The sequence below is a fragment of the Triticum urartu genome, chromosome 6A (assembly GCF_056163025.1).
Source record: "Triticum urartu cultivar PI428250 chromosome 6A, HENAU_Tu73, whole genome shotgun sequence".
In the NCBI taxonomy this organism is placed as follows: Eukaryota; Viridiplantae; Streptophyta; class Magnoliopsida; order Poales; family Poaceae; genus Triticum; species Triticum urartu.
In genome coordinates this window covers 68,934,438-68,955,094 of record NC_141878.1, presented here as the reverse complement: position 1 = coordinate 68,955,094, position 20,657 = coordinate 68,934,438, and the positions used below count along the sequence as shown (strand labels likewise).

The window sequence follows — 20,657 nt, the reverse complement described above, 5'->3', positions numbered from 1 at the left end:
CTCGATTGGATCGACCGGAAGTGCGGGAGGCATCGATGCGCGCGTTGGGATCGACCAGAGGATCTGGCTCCAGCGCGCGATTGGATGCGCAAGGGGATCAACGGAGGCGGACAATGCGGGTGAAGAAAGGCCGGGGCGAGGGCGAGGCGGTGGCACGAGCATGGAATCATCTGCTGTCGATTCGAGTTCGTTTGTCGGGATTCCGTAATTAAATCGCAGTTTCTACATGCCATTACTGGTAATGGTATGCGCCGCTCGAGTCCTCCAGTAATTGCAGGTCAGTTACATCGTCGATTGATACTCTGTCTTTACTGTACGTGCCTCCATATAATCCGTTCTGCTGCTGTTTGTCCATCAGTTTGACTAATTCACATCTAAATGTTTTTTAAGCATGTCACATCTAAGCTCCCACAAATATATAATGCAGCAACAAGAAATAAAAAAACTAGGACAAAAAAAATAGACCACAAACAGAGTGGATATATGTGTCCTAGACAGACCCTTTGTCCATTCCCCTCCTCAAACATCTTCTCAACGAGCTCCAACTAATTCTACTCGTCTTCCCCGTCGCCTGTCTGACATAGTTCCTTCTCCTTTTCCCCAAACTTATGCATATCCATTTTCTTACTTGGACTGTTCTTTTTGCTCCCAAATGAATGCAGGTTTTTAAGCTGATTGGAACTTGCTTACGGTGGGTTTGCTCTTTGCTGGTTCTGCTTGATTGCAAGGTGAAGCACTGCTTTCAAGTTGATGATTTGTGGGATGAGTGTTAAATTTGACTCTTATTAATTTCTATCGGTAAAATCATATGTCAGTGCTTGCCTACATGCCCTGAACTCAACGAGGAATATAAGATATGTGTTTGGGAGTCGAAATTTTCATCCTCTCCAACGTAGTTAGAATTAGTTGTGCGTGAGATGTGTTGTTTTTTCATACTCTGAATTATTGGTGAAAGTCAGGTCAGTACCAATCCTATAATTTAGGTGTGTTTCTCTTTGTTCATAGATGTTCAGATATGTGAACTATTGGACTCGATTCTGTTTTTCTGAATGCTGTCTACAAAATTGCATCACTACAGTATTTGACTTCACTATGCATCAGTTTTCAGAAAGACAAGTTACAAATGTGACGCATCTCCATTTCAGTATGAGTTTGAATTTGGATGCACTAAATATTTCTGTATGACTTGTATCACATGAGTAATTGGCTTACAAGTTATTTAGTGATTACTTTCTGACGGTCAATATAAGTTCACCGTTTCTTCATGCTTTTTGTTAACAATGTTTCTTTCAGACTACTAAGCTGCCTTTAATAAACTGGTTCTGAAGCATCATGGACTATCCAAATCCAAACATGCACATCTTCAAATGCATTTGGAAACCTGATCTTCTCCTCGATGCACGTCCGCTCCTGTCTCTTCCCCAGCAACCAGTTCATGTGCACTTTCCTCACCTCCACGTCTGCGGTTGTGCTGACGAAGTCTGAATACTAATCTGAAGTATTTGTGCTGTCGTGAGAAACATAGAGAAATGAACAAAATGAGCGGCTCAAGGTGCTGCAGAAACTTATGCAGAGCGGAACCAAGGTGTGATGTTTTAAATCTTAAATTCTTAATCGTTCAAACTCCGACTGGAACAAATTTTGTACTCAATCGAACATCTGGCTGATGCTGACGTGGCTCGAAATTTGTAATGCGTGTGAGACTCTGGACTTCAGGTGGACATCAGCGCGATGAAGAAGAAGAAGTTCACTACATCATAGCTACAGATCACATATTACCCTTTCTTACCTGATTAAGAATCTTGTTATCTTTTTCATGACTGCATTTTTTTGTCTTCAGAAAATTTCGTATGCAAATTGCATTTTACCGTAAAATGAGACAGGCGCGGCAACATGCACTACTTTGAGGAGACACTTCATAGAAATTTTATTTTTTACGTCATCAATTCCTATCAATATATTGTAAAATTGGATGGGCGCGGCATGATCTAGTAATATTTTATTACACGGTACGTAGAAACACCAATGGAACTGATACTGACACCGACACGTCCATCCATCCATACAAAGTACTCCCTTAGTTTCGAATTATTTATCGCAGATATGGATGTATTTAGATGTATTTTAGTTTTAAATACATCCATTTCTACGACGAATAATTTGGAACGGAGAGAGTACTTTATTCTGACACACGTAGCAACGGCACCGGCACTCGCCCTGAAATGTGGTATGGCGCCGTGAGCTAGCACTGCCGTCGACGGGGTCGCGGGCGGCCGCCGAGACTGCTCACGGGCGTATGCATGCGTCATGCATGGCTTCAGGCGTCGGACCAGGTGATGGGGGCCGCGTCATCGGCGTTGGCGTTGAGCCCGAGCGCCTTCCACACAGCGAGGGAGGTGTCCACGACGTCGTCCGCGCAGCCGTGCTTGGAGTCGCACTCGTCCACCACCTTGGCCTCCACGGTGCGCCCGGTGTGCGTGCTGGTGATGCGGATCATCCTCTCGCACCGCCGGCCGCCCTCGTACCACCGCGTGGACAGTGCCGCCACCATGTCCCTGTTGCTGTGGTACCCGCCGTCGCACTCCGACGGCAGGTCGCCCTCACCTCTGTCGAAATTGCTTATCGTCATCACGCCGGGGGTGCCGCCGCCGGCATGGTGCCGCGCGGCGGCGCATAGCGCGGACGCTTGCAGTAGGATCACGAGCATGGCCACCACCGCGAGCTTGGTGTTCGCCATTTCTTGGACTTGAGTACTTGACTCGCCGTGGGTAGTGATGGTGAGTTGTGGCTGGTTCGAGGGGTTTATATAGGCGCACGTACGTCTATACCGATACTCTCTCAGTCTCAGACCTCTCGGTGGGCTCTATACAGGCCCAAAATGGCTGCGTACTGCGTGAGGCCAGCTGAATTGTAGATATGAGTTCGTTTGGATTACGTGGTGTCGCTGATGTTACAGCGGTAGTAACCAAGAATGGAACTCGGCAGGTCGCTGTTGGTAGAGATGGTGCCAATTTCTACTACTCCAAACAAGGAAAAATTTCCTAAATCTAAGCTGTTAATCGTGATGTGCTACGATATGACTGGATGAGCAAGAGCAAGTGTTGGTATGTCCAATGTAGGTACTTATATCATGCGCGTTAATCGTTATTGATGTTTAATCACGTGAGCCCTCTAGAATTTCTTTTTGAGGAAAATGCAGCAGCTCTGCCATCAATGAAAGAGAGAGAGAGAGAGAGAATGTGTGTGTGTGTGTGTGTGTTTACAAGTTTGGGCAAAGGCAAGAAAACAAACGAACAAAAACAATGCAAAAATGAATAGTTAAAACTCCAATCTCATAACGTAACTAGAGAATACCACACACGTTCCTGCGGGAATCAATTACAAGAAATTTTACTGATTTGATTGTATGAAACATGCATAGTTGAATTAATAATATCTAAACAAAAATTAAAAATAAATATTATATATTGTATTTTATTATTATGTTTTTTTGCATATAAGTGGCATAATATAATGGGGAAAAAATTACATGCATGTCGAGTGGACCTTTAATGAGGTGGCATGTGTGGTTGGGTGGGATGTGTGCATGGTATGAACTAATAATGAAAAAAAATCTCATGCATGCTGTGGTGGGTCTTTGATGAGATGACATATGTGCATGCACTGTAAGATAATAGTGATAGTGGGGATGAACTATTTAGGTAGATGATACTCCGCGCATTGCTACAGGAATTGATTACAATATATTTTGAGAGATTTGATTTTATGAACATGAACATTTGAATTAATATTATATGAACTAAACAAATAATACATATTATATATATATATATATTGTTTGATTACTGTATAGTTTAAAGTAATTATTGAACATAAGTGGCATAGATTAACGGAAAACCTTTTGCAATGCATGTCGAGTGGACCTTTGATGAGATGGCATGTGTGATGGGTGAGATGTTTGCATGTGATCAACTAATGATGTTTTTTTTCACATGCATGTTGTGGTGGGCCTTTGGTGATGTGGCATGTGTGCATTTTAAAATAATAATAATAAAGTAGCAAGGATCAACTATCTGGATATATAGGATAGGATAAAAAGAGAAGAAAAAAGACAAAAAAATGTTGTTTATATCAAACATCTAAACTTAATCAAAACTTATGGAAAAAGGTGGATTATTTGCATAGCTAATTTGGTTTTCTATTTCGTTTATTAAAAATTGGCACCATATTAATGTATCACAATACAATTAAAACACACACGACCTACGCAACAACATGTTCTCAAGAGCTTGTCAAGACTTCTAGGACACTTACAAACTAAATCATTGCAGAAAGTGACAGAAAGGACATATTATATTTACAAATTGGTGGCACCCCTAACCCCCGCGTTAATCCTACAAGTGAGTAACATGTTTGCCCGATTTTTTCGGGCAATCATAAGCACTTGGCCTCTCCCATGCTAGAATATAGTTATGCTTTCCTTCCTCAATTGTGGTCGATGTCTCAAATCACCTCTCACACATCGAGCAGTCTAGGCGCTAGGATTTCTAATGTCTTGGCATTGTGCCTCTTTTTCATGCATCTTGAAGCTCCCCCACTTGACTATTCATGCCTGACACGTGTTGTTGGAGACTCGTTCTTTCTCTTCGAGACTCATACACGCTGTCAGGGCATATTTATCCCTAAGGTGTTTTGGTGATTGATGACAATGCCTTTGCGGACTAATCGTGTGCCTTGAGTATTTCAGACGTTTCATCATTAGGCACAAGACGGTTTTTGTCCCCCTCGAAGACTGTTGAAGACGGCGTTTGTCTACGTTTCTTTTCGGTGGTTTTGAGTCGTAGGAAAGCCGTACTGTTAAGAGGGGGTCCGCATTGGTGAGGCTAGGGTGGAATCAACACGTGCACATCCCTTGGGCACCCTCTGAGCTTTTCCGTTTCGTTGATGGCTCCCTTGCTGCCTTCTCCCTGTGGTCTGGTCCTAGCGGTAGTACCGCGAACCCGAGCGGTAGTACCGCTCGAGAGCTACAAGCGGCAGTACCGCGAACCCCAGCGGTAGTACCGCTCGAGAGCTACAAGCGGCAGTACCGCAAACCCCAGCGGTAGTACCGCTTGGAGCTCGTAGCCGTAGTACCGCTGCGGCTCCGTGCTCCTACCGCCTCGACTCGAGGTTTCTCCTCTCGTGTCGGGTTTTGCGACACTAGCTGCGGCAGTAGGGGCGGTAGTACCGCTCTTAGGCGGTAGTACCGTTCTTACCACCGCGGTAGTACCGCCCTGGGTCCAGGTCCTGCTCTGCTCCCCGCTCTCGTCCTTCTGCGCGACAGTACCGCGAGGTGGAACGGTAGTACCGCTGGCCACAACAGTAGTACCGCCTACCCCTGCGGTAGTACCGCCCTGTGTGAGGCTGAGCGAGGATAACGGTTGGTTTGTCTTCCCCCCCTTATAAAAGGAGGTCTTCTTCTCCAAGTTGACTTACCTCTTTTCCCCAAGCTCCATTGTTGCTTCAAAGCTCATTTTCGCCCGATCTCTCTCCCTATGCAATCAAACTTGTTGATTTTCTAGGGATTGGTTGAGAAGGCCCAGATCTACACTTCCCACCAAGAGAAATTTGATTCCCCCCGTTCATCCCTTGCGGATCTTATTACTCTTGGGTGTTTGAGCACCCTAGACGTTTGAGGTCACCTCGGAGCCATATTCCATTGTGGTGAAGCTCTGTGGTTTCATTGGGAGCCTCCAATTCGGTTGTGGAGAGAGCCCCAACCTTGTTTGTAAAGGTCCGGTCGCCGCCTCCAAGGGCACAAATAGTGGAATCACGGCATCTCGCATCGTGTGAGGGCGTGAGGAGAATACGGTGGACCTATAGTGGCTTCTTGGGGAGCATTGTGCCTCCACACCGCTCCAACGGAGACGTACTTCCCCTCAAAAGGAAGGAACTTCGGTAACACATCCTCGTCTTCACCGGCTCCACTCTTGGTTATCTCGTGCCTTTACTTGTGCAAGCTTTTGTGTTGTATCCTTAGCTTGCTTGTGTACTTTTTGTTGTTGTATCATATAGGTTGCTCACCTCGTTGCATATCTAGACAACCTACTTTGATGCAAAGTTTAAATTGGTAACAAAAGTTAAAAATTGTTAGTTGCCTATTCCCCCCCTCTTTAGTCAACTATATCGATCCTTTCACACGCGATAATCCTCCTAGCGCAGCCACCTTGGGACAGGGAAGGATGGATCAAGGTTTCTTCTACTTCTAATTTAATCCCCATTTGTGCTCTACTTGATGATGCATGGATGCGAATTTTGGATAGCTAGGTGGTTGGCATGTGGTATTTTTTAGATGATGCAAACTGCGTTCGGTTTTTGCGGCACTAGCTGCGGCAGTAGGGGTGGTAGTACTGCTCTTAGGCGGTAGTACTGCTCTTAGGCGGTAGTACCGTTCTTACCACCGTGGTAGTACCGCCTTGGGTCCAGGTCCTGCTCTGCTCCCCGCTCCCGTCCTTCTGCGTGGCAGTACCGTGAGGTGGAACGGTAGTACCGCTGGCCACTACGGTAGTACCGCCCTATGCGGGGCTGAGCGAGGATAATGGTTGGTTTGTCTTCCCCCTTATAAAAGGAGGTCTTCTTCTCCAAGTTGACTTACCTCTTTTTCCCAAGCTCCATTGTTGCTTCAAAGCTCATTTTCGCCCGATCTCTCTCCCTACCCAATCAAACTTGTTGATTTTCTAGGGATTGGTTGAGAAGGCCCAGATCTACACTTCCACCAAGAGAAATTTGATTCCCCCACTCATCCCTTGCGGATCTTGTTACTCTTGGGTGTTTGAGCACCCTAGACGGTTGAGGTCACCTCGGAGCCATATTCCATTGTGGTGAAGCTCTGTGGTTTCATTGGGAGCCTCCAATTCGGTTGTGGAGAGAGCCCCAACCTTGTTTGTAAAGGTCCGGTCGCCGCCTCCAAGGGCACAAATAGTGGAATCACGGCATCTCGCATCGTGTGAGGGCGTGAGGAGAATACGGTGGACCTATAGTGGCTTCTTGGGGAGCATTGTGCCTCCACACTGCTCCAACGGAGACGTACTTCCTCTCAAAAGGAAGGAACTTCAGTAACACATCCTCGTCTTCACCGGCTCCACTCTTGGTTATCTCATGCCTTTACTTGTGCAAGCTTTTGTGTTGTATCCTTAGCTTGCTTGTGTACTTTTTGTTGTTGCATCATATAGGTTGCTCACCTTGTTGCATATCTAGACAACATACTTTGATGCAAAGTTTAAATTGGTAAAGAAAAGTTAAAATTGTTAGTTGCCTATTCACCCCCTCCCCTGTAGTCAACTATATCGATCCTTTCAATTGGTATCAGAGCCTCATCTCTTTACTAAGGACTTTGCCGTCCAAAGAGTATGGTTGACACCGTAGACGGTGCGGAGGATCACTCCGGTGTGAATCCAATCTCGTCTACGGCCGATGGGGGAACCGCGGTCTCTCGTGAGGAACTCAATGTGGCCTTGGACACATTGAAAACCTCCATGACGACCGAGGTTGAAAGCATGTTTAATAAATTCATAGAAGGGCTTAAACTATCCACCGCACCGTTGAGAATGGGTGATCCCACTAACAAGGTGACGGATGCTAACTCCGACAAGGGGGGAAGCTACTAGTGATCAAGTTCCTTCTTCTAGTGGTAAAAATGGCACCGGCATCTTTGCCCATGTGGAACCTCCACTTGTTTATGGTGGACTGATTCCTTCCACTCATTTGAATCATGCCGGTCCTCCCCCCAAGATTGTGAAAAATGAGGACCTTGATTCTTGGGCCTATCGCTTTAAGCATCATTTAAATCATGTGAATACTAATATTTGGAGAATCATTGAAGAAGGTTTATGTCCGCATGACCGAAGCAACTTCACTCCTAGAGAAGCCGCGGATAATCAATTCAAAGAGAATGCTCTCTTCATCATCCAAGATGCAATTCCACTCGAAGATCTTCCTCATCTCCGACCCTTCGCCATGGACAAAGATGCATGGCATCAAGTTGTTTCCCTCTACAAGGGAAGCGCAAGCATTCAACGCTCAAACTATGAAGTGGTGCAAGATGAAGTCGATGAGTTTGCAATGAAAGAAGATGAAGAACCTCGTCAGCTTTATCGGTGAGTAACCAAACTCGCGGTCTCACTCCGAGATCATGGGAGCAAGGACATGGATGACAATTGGATCAAGCGCAAATTCCTCAAGGCAATGATGCCTTACCACAAGGCCATGTCCTCTGTCATTCGTCAAAGGCCGGACTTCCACACCTTGTCCTCAAGTGAAGTGTTGGATGAGTTTGTGGCCATGAGCATCTTGGACAAGACCGCCGACAATGCGGTGCTACGTTCTCAAAGAGCAAAGAAGCCCAACCTTGCATTAAAAGCCAAGGTTAGTGTGGAAGAAGAGGACGAAGAAGAAGAGGAGAGCAACCCCGAAGATAGAAAGTATGCCTATCATGAACACATGGCTCTTGCTTCAAGGCAATTTTGGAGCAAGAAAAACTCAAGTCCCAGCTTCAACAAGAACAACTCAAGTGGCACGAAGGGCGAGCAACGTGTGAGGACTTGCTATAATTGTGGCAATGTGAGCCATTTTGTTGCGGAGTGCTCGTATGAGAAGAGGGAAGACAGTGGTGACAAGCTCATCCGAAAGGACAAAGCAAAGTCTTTCCCAAACAAGAGCAACTTCACCAAGAAGACTCCTCCCAAGGCGTTGGTGGTACAAGAAGAGTACAATGAGGATGATGATGAGGAGGAGGATGGTAAGTTGGTTGCCATGGCCTTCGTTGCCATTGCGACAACTCCACGAGTGTCACTCTTCGACTCACCCAATGAGAGCATCACCGCCAAGTGCCTCATGGCTAAAGCCACCAACAAGGTAACCCCCAACATCAAAACTACCATCATTAATAATCTTTCTTTGACGGATTGCATTGATGAACATGATGGATCTAGTGTGGATGAGAATGAGTTTGAGTCCTTTATGGGCAAACTCAAGGGTAAATCCAAGAAGCAGTTCGTTGCTCTCTTGGAACAACTTGGTTAAGCCAATGACATGATCGAGGCTCACGAAGATACCATCACTAAGATGGAGGGGCATAGTCGTGACTATGCCAATGAGATTTCGGATCTTTCCAATGCTCTTGAAAAAGAGTGTGGTCTTCGTTTGGCTCTTGAGGAGTCACACAACGATGATCATGCTAAGTTAAAGAAAGATCTTGATCATGCTATTGTTGTTTCTCGTGTGCTAAACTCCGAGAAGGCCAAGCTTGGGGTTGATCCTGCTAGACTCAAATAGGAGTTTGACCTACTTGACAAGGCTCACAAGGTCTTCAAGGGTACTCATGCTAGCCTCAAAGAGTCTCATGATCAACTTCAAGTAAAGCTAACCAAGGAGAAAGCCACATTTCCTCATATGGTGTTAATTGATAATGCAAATGCTACTAACCCATGTTGTGAGCATGTGCATCTTGTTGAGGAGAATGCTAAGTTGAAGGAGCGACTTGAGAAAGGCCTTGTTTCTTGCATACAAGGCGAGAAAAACCTCAACGACCTTTTGAGCAATTAAAAGGGAGTTGTGGCCAAGGAAGGGATTGGGTACGCACCCAAGTTTAAGAACAAGAAGAAGAATGACAAGGCCAAACGACCTCCCCCTCTCAAGCAAACCTTTGTGAAGGAGGGAGAGGGTGCTACTAAGGAGAAGAAGAACACCATGAAGGGAGGTGATGCCAAAAAGGGCAACACTACCCTTCCCAACCAAGCCGGCGACTTTAACCCTTCTTATGTGTTGTGTCGTGCTAGTGATGGACATGTGATACGTCTCCAACGTATCTATAATTTTTGATTGCTCCATGCTATATTATCTACTGTTTTGGACTATATTGGGCTTTATTTTCCACTTTTATATTATTTTTGGGACTAACCTATTAACTGGAGGCCCAGCCCTAAATTGTTGTTTTTTGCCTGTTTTAGTGTTTTGAAGAAAAGGAACATCAAACGGAGTCCAAACGGAATGAAACCTTCGGGAACGTGATTTTCTCATCAGATAAGACCTAGGAGACTTGGACCCTCCGTCAAGAAAGCCACGAGGCGGTCACGAAGGTGGAGGGCGCCCCCCCTAGGGCGCGCCCCCCTGCCTCGTGGGCCCCTCAAAACTCCACCGACGTACTTCTTCCCCCTATATATATCCACGTACCCCCAAACGATCAGAACAGGAGCCAAAAACCTAATTCCACCGCCGCAACTTTCTGTATCCACGAGATCCCATCTTGGGGCCTGTTTTGGAGCTCCGCCGGAGGAGGCATCGATCACGGAGGGCTTCTACATCATCATCCAAGCCTCTCCGATGAAGTGTGAGTAGTTTACTTCAGACCTACGAGTCCATAGCTAGTAGCTAGATGGCTTCTTCTCTCTTTTTGGATCTCAACACAATGTTCTCCCCCTCTCTCGTGGAGATCTATTCGATGTAATCTTCTTTTTGCGGTGTGTTTGTTGAGACCGATGAATTGTGGGTTTATGATCCAGTCTATATATGAATAATATTTGAATCTTCTCTGAATTCTTTTATGTATGATTGGTTATCTTTGCAAGTCTCTTCGAATTATCAGTTTGGTTTGGCCTATTAGATTGGTTGTTCTTGCCATGGGAGAAGTGCTTAGCTTTGGGTTCGATCTTGCGGTGTCCTTTCCCAGTGACAGAAGGGGCAGCAAGGCACCTATTGTATCGTTGCCATCGAGGATAACAAGATGGGGTTTTTATCATATTGCATGAAACTATCCCTCTACATCATGTCACCTTGCTTAAGGCGTTACTCCGTTTTTAAATTAATGCTCTAGATGCATGCTGGATAGCGGTCGATGAGTGGAGTAATAGTAGTAGATGCAGAATCATTTCGGTCTACTTGTCTCGGACGTGATGCCTATATACATGATCATACCTAGATATTCTCATAACTATGCTCAATTCTGTCAATTGCTCAACAGTAATTTTTTCACCCACCGTAGAATACTTATGCTCTTGAGAGAAGCCACTAGTGAAACCTATGGCCCCCGGGTCTCTTTATCATCATATTAATCTCCATCACTTTATTATTGCTTTGCTTTTACTTTGCTTTTACGTTTTACTTTGCATATCTATACCAAAAATACCAAAAAATATTATTTATCATCTCTATCAGATCTCACTTTCGTAAGTGACCGTGAAGGGATTGACAACCCCTAAGCGCATTGGTTGTGTTGAGCTATTGTTTTTGTGTAGGTACAAGGGACTCGAGCGTAGCCTCCTATTGGATTGATACCTTGGTTCTCAAAAACTATGGGAAATACTTACGCTACTTTGCTGCATCATCCCTTCCTCTTCGGGGAAATCCAATGCAGTGCTCAAGAGGTAGCAAGAAGAATTTCTGGCGCCGTTGCCGGGGAGTCTGCGCAAAAGTCAACATACCAAGTACCCATCACAATCCCTATCTCCCGCATTACATTATTTGCCATTTGCCTCTCGTTTTCCTCTCCGCCACTTCACCCTTACCGTTTTATTCGCCCTCTCTCTCTATCCTCCTTTTCCTCTTTTACCCGTTTGCTTTTTGTTTGCTTGTGTGTTAGTTTGCTTGCTTGTCGTTATGGCTAGTCCCTTATCTTCTCCGTTGACCCCTGAGTTCGAAATCTTTCACTTTAAACAAAGGTTAGGAGAAAACCTAAAAGATGTCTAGCTGAGAATAATGGAATCTCATTGTAATTGTACCTCTAAAATAAATCTGAGAATTTTGCTTCGCAATTTTTATGTTGGATTAAATATGTCTCATAGACAACTCTTGGATTGCGTTGCCAAAGGCAATTTTATTGAAATCAATCCCCATATTGCACTTGAAATTATAGAAGGTATAGTGGGAACACTACCTCAACAAAAGGGGCCTCATCCTACTCAGGAAGAGACACAAGTTTTTGAAAAAATTTGTGAAGTTACTAAAATCTTGCAGAAATCTCTTGAACCTCTTAAGAACATTAGTGGAAATATTCACCGCATGAATATGATGATTACCCTTTGCAATAAGCGGTTGGATTCTTTAGATCTAAAAATTTCAGAATATGAAGGGAAACTTAAAGAACCTCCCGGATTCGAGCTTGATTCCTCTAAAAAGTTGAAAACCAAAGATGGCAATACCTAGATCTATTCTTGCTTGTTAGCCTAGCTAGGGGCGTTAAACAATAGCGCTTGTTGGGAGGCAACCCAATTTTATTTTTATTCCTTGCTTTTTGCTCCTGTTTAGTAATAAATAAATTATTTAGCCTCTGTTTTGGTTGTGTTTTTTGTGTTTAATTAGTGTTTGTGCCAAGTAGAACCGTTGGGAAGACTTGGGGAAAGTCTTGTTGAACTTGCTGTAAAAAAACAGAAACTTTAGCGCTCACGAGAACTGCTGTCATTTTTATTTGGAAAGTGATATTTAGTTAATTATTTTTTAAGATGATTAATAGATAAATTCCTCACGCCCAGCAATTTATTTTAGAATTTTTGGGGTTCCGGATCTTGCGCTAGCTACAGATTACTACAGACTGTTCTGTTTTTGACAGATTCTGTTTTTCGTGTGTTGTTTGCTTATTTTGATGAATCTATGGCTAGTAAAATAGTTTATAATCCATAGAGAAGTTGGAATACATTAGGTTTAACACCAATATAAATAAAGAATGAGTTCATTACAGTACCTTGAAGTGGTCTTTTATTTTCTTTCGCTAACGGAGCTCACGAGTTTTCTACTTTAAGTTTTGTGTTGTAAAGTTTTCAAGTTTTGGGTAAAGATTTGATGGACTATGGAACAAGGAGTGGCAAGAGCCTAAGCTTGGGGATGCCCATGGCACCCCCAAGATAATCTAAGGACACCTAAAATCCAAAGCTTGGGGATGCCCCGGAAGGCATCCCCTCTTTTTCGTCTACTTCTATCGGTAACTTTACTTGGAGCTATATTTTTATTCACCACATGATATGTGTTTTGCTTGGAGCCTCTTTTATGATTTGAGTCTTTGCTTGTTAGTTTACCACAATCATCCTTGCTGTACACACCTTTTGAGAGAGCCATACATGATTTGGAATTTGTTAGAATACTCTATGTGCTTCACTTATATCTTTTGAGCTTTATAATTTTGCTCTAGTGCTTCACTTATATCTTTTAGGGCATGGTGGTGGATTTGTTTTATAGAAACTATTGATCTCTCATACTTCACTTAGATTATTTTGAGAGTCTTATTAGCATGGTAATTTTCTTTAAATCCTAATATGCTTGGTATGCAAGATTAATAATAAAACTTTCGTATGAGTGTGTTGAATACTAAGAAAAGTTTGATGCTTGATGATTGTTTTGAGATATGGAGGTAATAATATCAAAGTCATACTAGTTGAGTAGTTGTGAAATTGAGAAATACTTGTGTTTAGGTTTGCAAGTCCCGTAGCATGCACGTATGGTAAACGTTATGCAACAAATTTAAAACATGAGGTGTTATTTGATTGTCTTCCTTATGAGTGGCGGTCGGGGACGAGCGATGGTCTTTTCCTACCAATCTATCCCCCTAGGAGTATGCGCGTAGTGCCGAGGTATTTTATGACTGGTAGATTTTTGCAATAAGTATGTGAGTTCTTTATGACTAATGTTGAGTCCATGGATTATACGCACTCTCACCCTTCCATCCTTGCTAGCTTCTTCGATACCATGCATTGCCCTTTCCCTCATTGAGAGTTGGCGCAAACTTCGCCGGTGCATCCAAACCCCGTGATATGATACGCTCTTTCACACATAAACCTCCCTATATCTTCCTCAAAACAGCCACCATACCTACCTATTATGGCATTTCCATAGCCATTCCGAGATATATTGCCATGCAACTTTCCACCATTCTGTTCATCATGACACATTCATCATTGTCATATTGCTTAGCATGATCATGTAGTTGACATAGTATTTGTGGCAAAGCCACCGTTCATAATTCTTTCATACATGTCACTCTTGGTTCATTGCATATCCCGGTACACAGCCGGAGGCATTCATATAGAGTCATCTTTGTTCTAGTATCGAGTTGTAATCATTGAGTTGTAAATAAATAGAAGTGTGATGATCATCATTATTAGAGCATTGTCCCAAGTGAGGAATAAAAAAGAGAAAGGCCATAAAAAAGAGAAGGCCCAAAAAAAGAGAAAGGCCATAAAAAGAAAAGGCCCAAAAAATGAGAGAAAAAGAGAGAAGGGACAATATTACTATCCTTTTACCACACTTGTGCTTCAAAGTAGCACCATGATCTTCAAAGTAGAGAGTCTCTCATGTTATCACTTTCATATACTAGTGGGTATTTTTCATTATAGAACTTGGCTTGTATATTCCAACAATGGGCCTCCTCAAGTGCCCTAGGTCTTCATGAGCAAGCAAGTTGGATGCACACCCACTAGTTTATTTTGTTGAGCTTTCATATATTTATAGCTCTAGTGCATCTGTTGCATGGCAATCCCTACTCCTTGCATTAACATCAATCGGTGGGCATCTCCATAGCCCATTGATTAGCCTCGTTGATGTGAGACTTTCTCCTTTTTGTCTTCTCCACATAACCCCCTCATTATATTCTATTCCACCCATAGCGCTATGTCCATGGCTCGCGCTCATATATTGCGTGAAAGTTTATAGGTTTGAGATTACTAAAGTATGAAACAATTGCTTGGCTTGTCATCGGGGTTGTGCATGATGAGAGCATTCTTGTGTGACGAAAATGAAACATGACTAAACTATATGATTTTGTAGGGATGAACTTTCTTTGGCCATGTTATTTTGAGAAGACATAATTGCTTAGTTAGTATGCTTGAAGTATTATCATTTTTATGTCAATACGAACTTTTGTCTTGAATCTTTTGGATTTGAATATTCATACCACAATTAAGAAGAGTTACACTAAAATTATGCCAAGTAGCACTCCGCACCAAAAATTCTGTTTTTATCATTTACCTATGCTACGTCTTGAGCTTGCGTTGGTTTTCCCGAAGAGGAAGGGATGATGCAGCAGAGTAGCATAAGTATTTCCCTTAGTTTTTGAGAACCAAGGTATCAATCCAGTAGGAGCCCACGCTCAAGTCCCTCGCACCTGCACAAAGCGATAGCTACTCGCAACCAACGCGATTAGGGGTTGTCAAGCCCTTCACGGTCACTTACGAGAGTGAGATGTGATAGATATAATATTTTTGGTATTTTTGGTATAAAGATGCAAAGTAAAAAGTAAAGGCAAAGTAAAAAAAGCAAAGCAAGATTAAAGTAATGGAGATTGATATGATGAGAATAGACCCGGGGGCCATAGGTTTCACTAGTGGCTTCTCTCAAGAGCATAAGTATTCTACGGTGGGTGAACAAATTACTGTTGAGCAATTGACAGAATTGAGCATAGTTATGAGAATATCTAGGCATGATCATGTATATAGGCATCACGTCTGTGACAAGTAGATCGAAACGATTCTGCATCTACTACTATTATTCCACTCATCGACCGCTATCCAGCATGCATCTAGAGTATTAAGTTAAAAACAGAGTAACGCCTTAAGCAAGATGACATGATGTAGAGAGATAAATTCATGCAATATGAAATAAACCCCATCTTGTTATCCTCGATGGCAATGATACAATACGTGCCTTGCTGCCCCTTCTGTCACTGGGTAAGGACACCGCAAGATCGAACCCAAAGCTAAGCACTTCTCCCATGGCAAGAACTACCAATCTAGTTGGCCAAACCAAACGGATAATTCGAAGAGACTTGCAAAGATAACCAATCATACATAAAAGAATTCAGAGAAGATTCAAATATTATTCATAGATAGACTTGATCATAAACCCACAATTCATCGGTCTCAACAAACACACTGCAAAAAGAAGATTACATCGAATAGATCTCCACAAGAGAGGGGGAGAACTTTGTATTGAGATTCAAAGAGAGAGAAGAAGCCATCTAGCTACTAACTATGGACCCGAAGGTCTGAGGTAAACTACTCACACTTCATCGGAGAGGCTATGATGATGTAGAAGCCCTCGGTGATGACGGCCCTCTTCCGGCGGAGCTCCGGAACAGGCCCCAAGATGGGATCTCGTGGATACAGAAAGTTGCGGTGGTGGAATTAGGTTTTTGGCTCCTGTTCTGATCGTTTGGGGGTACATGTGTATATATAGGAGGAAGAAGTACGCCAGAGGAGCAACGAGGGGCCCACGAGGCAGGTGGGCGCGCCCTAGGGGGGCGCCCCCCACCCTAGTGGCCGCCTCTTTTGTTCCTTGGAGCAGGGTCCAAGTCTCCTGGATCACGTTCGGTGAGAAAATCACGTTCACGAAGATTTTATTCCGTTTGGACTCCGTTTGATACTCCGTTTCTTCGAAACACTGAAATAGGCAAAAAAACAACAATTCTGGGCTGGGCCTCCGGTTAATAGGTTAGTCCCAAAAATAATATAAAAGTGGAAAATAAAGCCCAATATAGTCCAAAACAGTAGATAATATAGCATGGAGCAATCAAAAATTATAGATACGTTGGAGACGTATCAGGCATCCCCAAGCATAATTCCTGCTCGTCCTCGAGTAGGTAAATGATAAAAAGAGAATTTTTGATGCGGAGTGCTATGTGGCATAATTTCAATGTAAATCTTCTTAATTGTGGTATGAATATTCAGATTAGAAAGATTCAAGACAAAAGTTTATATTGACATAAAAATAATAATACTTCAAGCATACTAACAAAGCAATTATGTCTTCTCAAAATAACATGGCCAAAGAAAGTTATCCCTACAAAATCATATAGTCTGGCTATGCTCCATCTTCACCACACAAAGTATTTAAATCATGCACAACCCCAGTGACAAGCCAAGCAATTGTTTCATACTCTAACTTTTTCAAAACTTTTTCAATCTTCACGCAGTACATGAGCGTGAGCCATGGATATAGCACTATAGGTGGAATAGAATGGTGGTTGTGGAGAAGACAAAAAGGAGAAGATGGTCTCACATCAACTAGGCGTATCAACGGGCTATGGAGATGCCCATCAATAGATATCAATGTGAGTGAGTAGGGATTGCCATGCAACGGATGCACTAGAGCTATAAGTATATGAAAGCTCAAAAAGAAACTAAGTGGGTGTGCATCCAACTTGCTTGCTCACAAAGACCTAGGGCAATTTTTTTGAGGAAGCCCATCATTGGAATATACAAGCCAAGTTCTATAATGTAAAATTTCCACTAGTATATGAAAGTGATAACATGAGAGACTCTCTACTATGAAGATCATGGTGCTACTTTTTCTCTCATTTTTTTTATTTGGGACTTTTCTCTTTTTTTATGGCCTCCCCCTTTTTTATTTGGGCTTCTTTGGCCTCTTTTTTTTATTTATTTTTATTTTTCGTCCGGAGTCTCATCCCGACTTATGGGGGAATCATAGTCTCCATCATTCTTTCCTCACTGGGACAATGCTCTAATAATGATGATCATCACACTTTTATTTTTCTTATAACTCAACAATTACAACTCGATACTTAGAACAAAATATGACTCTATGTGAATGCATCCGGCGGTGTACCGGGATATGCAATATGACAATGATGGAGTGTGTCATGATGAACTAGATGGTGGAAAGTTGCATGGCAATATATCTCGGAATGGCTATGGAAATGCCATAATAGGTAGGTATGGTGGCTGTTTTGAGGAAGGTATATGGTAGGTGTATGATACCGGCGAAAGGTGCGCGGTATTAGAGAGGCTAGCAAAGGTGGAAGGGTGAGAGTGCGTATAATCCATGGACTCAACATTAGTCATAAAGAACTCATATACTTATTGCAAAAATCTAGAAGTTATCAAAACAAAGTATTATGCGCATGCTCCTAGGGGGATAGATTGGTAGGAAAAGACCATCACTCGTCCCCGACCGCCACTCATAAGGAAGACAATCAATAAATAAATCATGCTCCGACTTCATCACATAATGGTTCACCATACGTGCATGCTACGGGAATCACAAACCTTAACACAAGTATTCTTTACATTCACAACTACTCAACTAGCATGACTTTAATATTATCACCTCCATATATCAAAAAAATTATCATGCTTCAATCTTTTCTTAGTATTGAACACACTCAAAAGAAAGTTTCACAAATCTTGAATACCAAGCATATTATTATTAAGCAAATTACCATGCTATTAAGAGACTCTCAAAATAATTTAAGTGAAGCATGAGAGATCAATAGTTTCTTTAAAACAAATCCACCACCGTGCTCTAAAAGATCTAAGTGAAGCACATAGAGCAAAATTATAACGCTCAAAAGATATAAGTGAAGCACATAGAGCAAAACTACTACGCTCAAAAGATATAAGTGAAGCACATAGAGTATTCTATCAAATTTTAATTCATGTATGGCTCTCTCAAAAGGTGTGTACAGCAAGGATTATTGTGGCATACTAAGACACAAAGACACAAATAATACAAGACGCTCCAAGCAAAACACATATCATGTTGGTGAATAAAAATATAGCTCCAAGTAAATTACCGATGGAGGTGGATGAAAGAGGGGATGCCTTCCGGGGCATCCCCAAGCTTTGACTTTTTGGTGTCCTTGGATTATCTTGGGGGTGCCGTGGGCATCCCCAAGCTTAGGCTCTTGCCACTCCTTGTTCCATGATCCATCAAAAGAATTCACCCAAAACTTGAAAACTTCACAACACAAAACTCAAAATAGAAAACTCGTGAGCTCCGTTAGCGAAAGAAAAACAAAAGACCACTTCAAGGTACTGTAATGAACTCATTCTTTATTTATATTGGTGTTAAACCTACTGTATTACAACTTCTCTATGGATTATAAACTATTTTACTAGCCATAGATTCATCAAAATAAGTAAACAACACACGAAAAACAGAATCTGTCAAAAACAGAACGGTCTGTAATAATCTGTAGCTAGCGCAAGATCTGGAACCCCAAAAATTCTAAAATAAATTGCTGGACGTGAGGAATTTATCTATTAATCATATGCAAAAATAATTAACTAAATAGCACTCTTCAAATAAAAATGACAGCAGTTCTCGTGAGCGCTAAAGTTTCTGTTTTTTACAGCAAGTTCAACAAGACTTTCCCCAAGTATTCCCAACGGTTCTACTTGGCACAAACACTAATTGAACACAAAAAACACAACCAAAACAGAGGATAAATAATTTATTTATTACTAAACAGGAGAAAAAATCAAGGAATAAAAATAAAATTGGGTTGCCTCCCAACAAGCGCTATCGTTTAACGCCCCTAGCTAGGCATAAAAGCGAGGATAGATCTAGGTATTGCCATCTTTGGTAGGCAATCCATAAATGGCTCTCATGATAGTTTCATATGGTAATTTTATTTTCTTTCTTGGAAAGTGTTCCATGCCATTTTTTAATGGAAATTGAAATCTAATATTCCCTTCCTTCATATCAATAATCGCACCAACCGTTCTAAGGAAAGGTCTACCAAGAATAATAGGGCAAGAAGGATTGCAATCTATATCAAGAACAATGAAATCTATGGGCACATAATTCCTATTTGAAACAATAAGAACATCATTAATCCTTCCCATAGGTTTCTTAATAGTGGAATCCACAAGATGCAAGTTTAGAGAGCAATCATCAAAGTTACGAAAATCTAGTAAATCACACAAAGTCTTGTGAATAGTAGAGACACTAGCACCCAAATCACACAAAGCATAAAACTCATGATCTTTAATTTTAATTTTAATAGTTGGTTCCCACTCATCATAGAGTTTTCTAGGGATAGAAACTTTCAACTCAAGTTTTTCTTCATAAGATTGCATCAAGGCATCAACAATATGTTCGGTGAAGGCTTTATTTTGACTATAAGCATGTGGAGAATTTAGCACGGATTGAAACAAGGAAATACAATCAATTAAAGAGAAAATTTCATAATTAAATTCCTTGAAATCCAATATAGTGGGTTTAGCAACATCTAGATTTTTATTTCTTTCAATCCCACTTTCATCAATTTCATCATTAAGATCTAAATACTCCGAATTTTTAGAACGCCTTCTAGGTAAAGGAAGATCATATTCAGTTTCATCAAGATTAATATTTCAAAATAAATATTTAATAGGGGACACATCAATAACTTTTAGATCTTCATCTTGATTTTCATAGGAATTGGAGGAACACGCTTTAATAAAGGCATCTTTGGAAGCACACATCCTAGCGGTTCTTTCCTTACACTCATCAATTGAAATTCTCATGGCTTTTAGAGACTCATTGATATCATGCTTAGGTGGAATAGATCTAAGTTTCAAAGAATCAACATCAAGAGCAATTCTATCAACGTTCCTAGCCAAATTATCAATCTTAAGCAATTTTTCTTCAATCATAGCATTAAAATTATTTTGCAAAGAAATAAATTCTTTAATATTAGATTCAAAATCATAGGGCATCTTATTATAATTTCCATAAGAGTTATTGTAGGAATTCCCATAATTATTAGAAGGATTACTAGGATATGGCCTAGGATTAAAATTCCCCCTATAAGCGTTGTTACCAAAATTATTCCTACCAACAAAATTCACATCCATAGATTCATTGTTATTCTCAATCAAAGTAGACAAAGGCATATCATTAGGATCAGAAGAAAC

General features: G+C 41.8%; 1 pseudogene; it reads right to left on the bottom strand.

Annotated features, from left to right (window-relative positions):
* Positions 1-1,949: 1,949 nt before the first annotated feature.
* LOC147963978 (putative ripening-related protein 6 pseudogene) lies at positions 1,950-2,758 on the bottom strand (annotated as a pseudogene).
* Between the last annotated feature and the right edge of the window lie 17,899 nt (positions 2,759-20,657).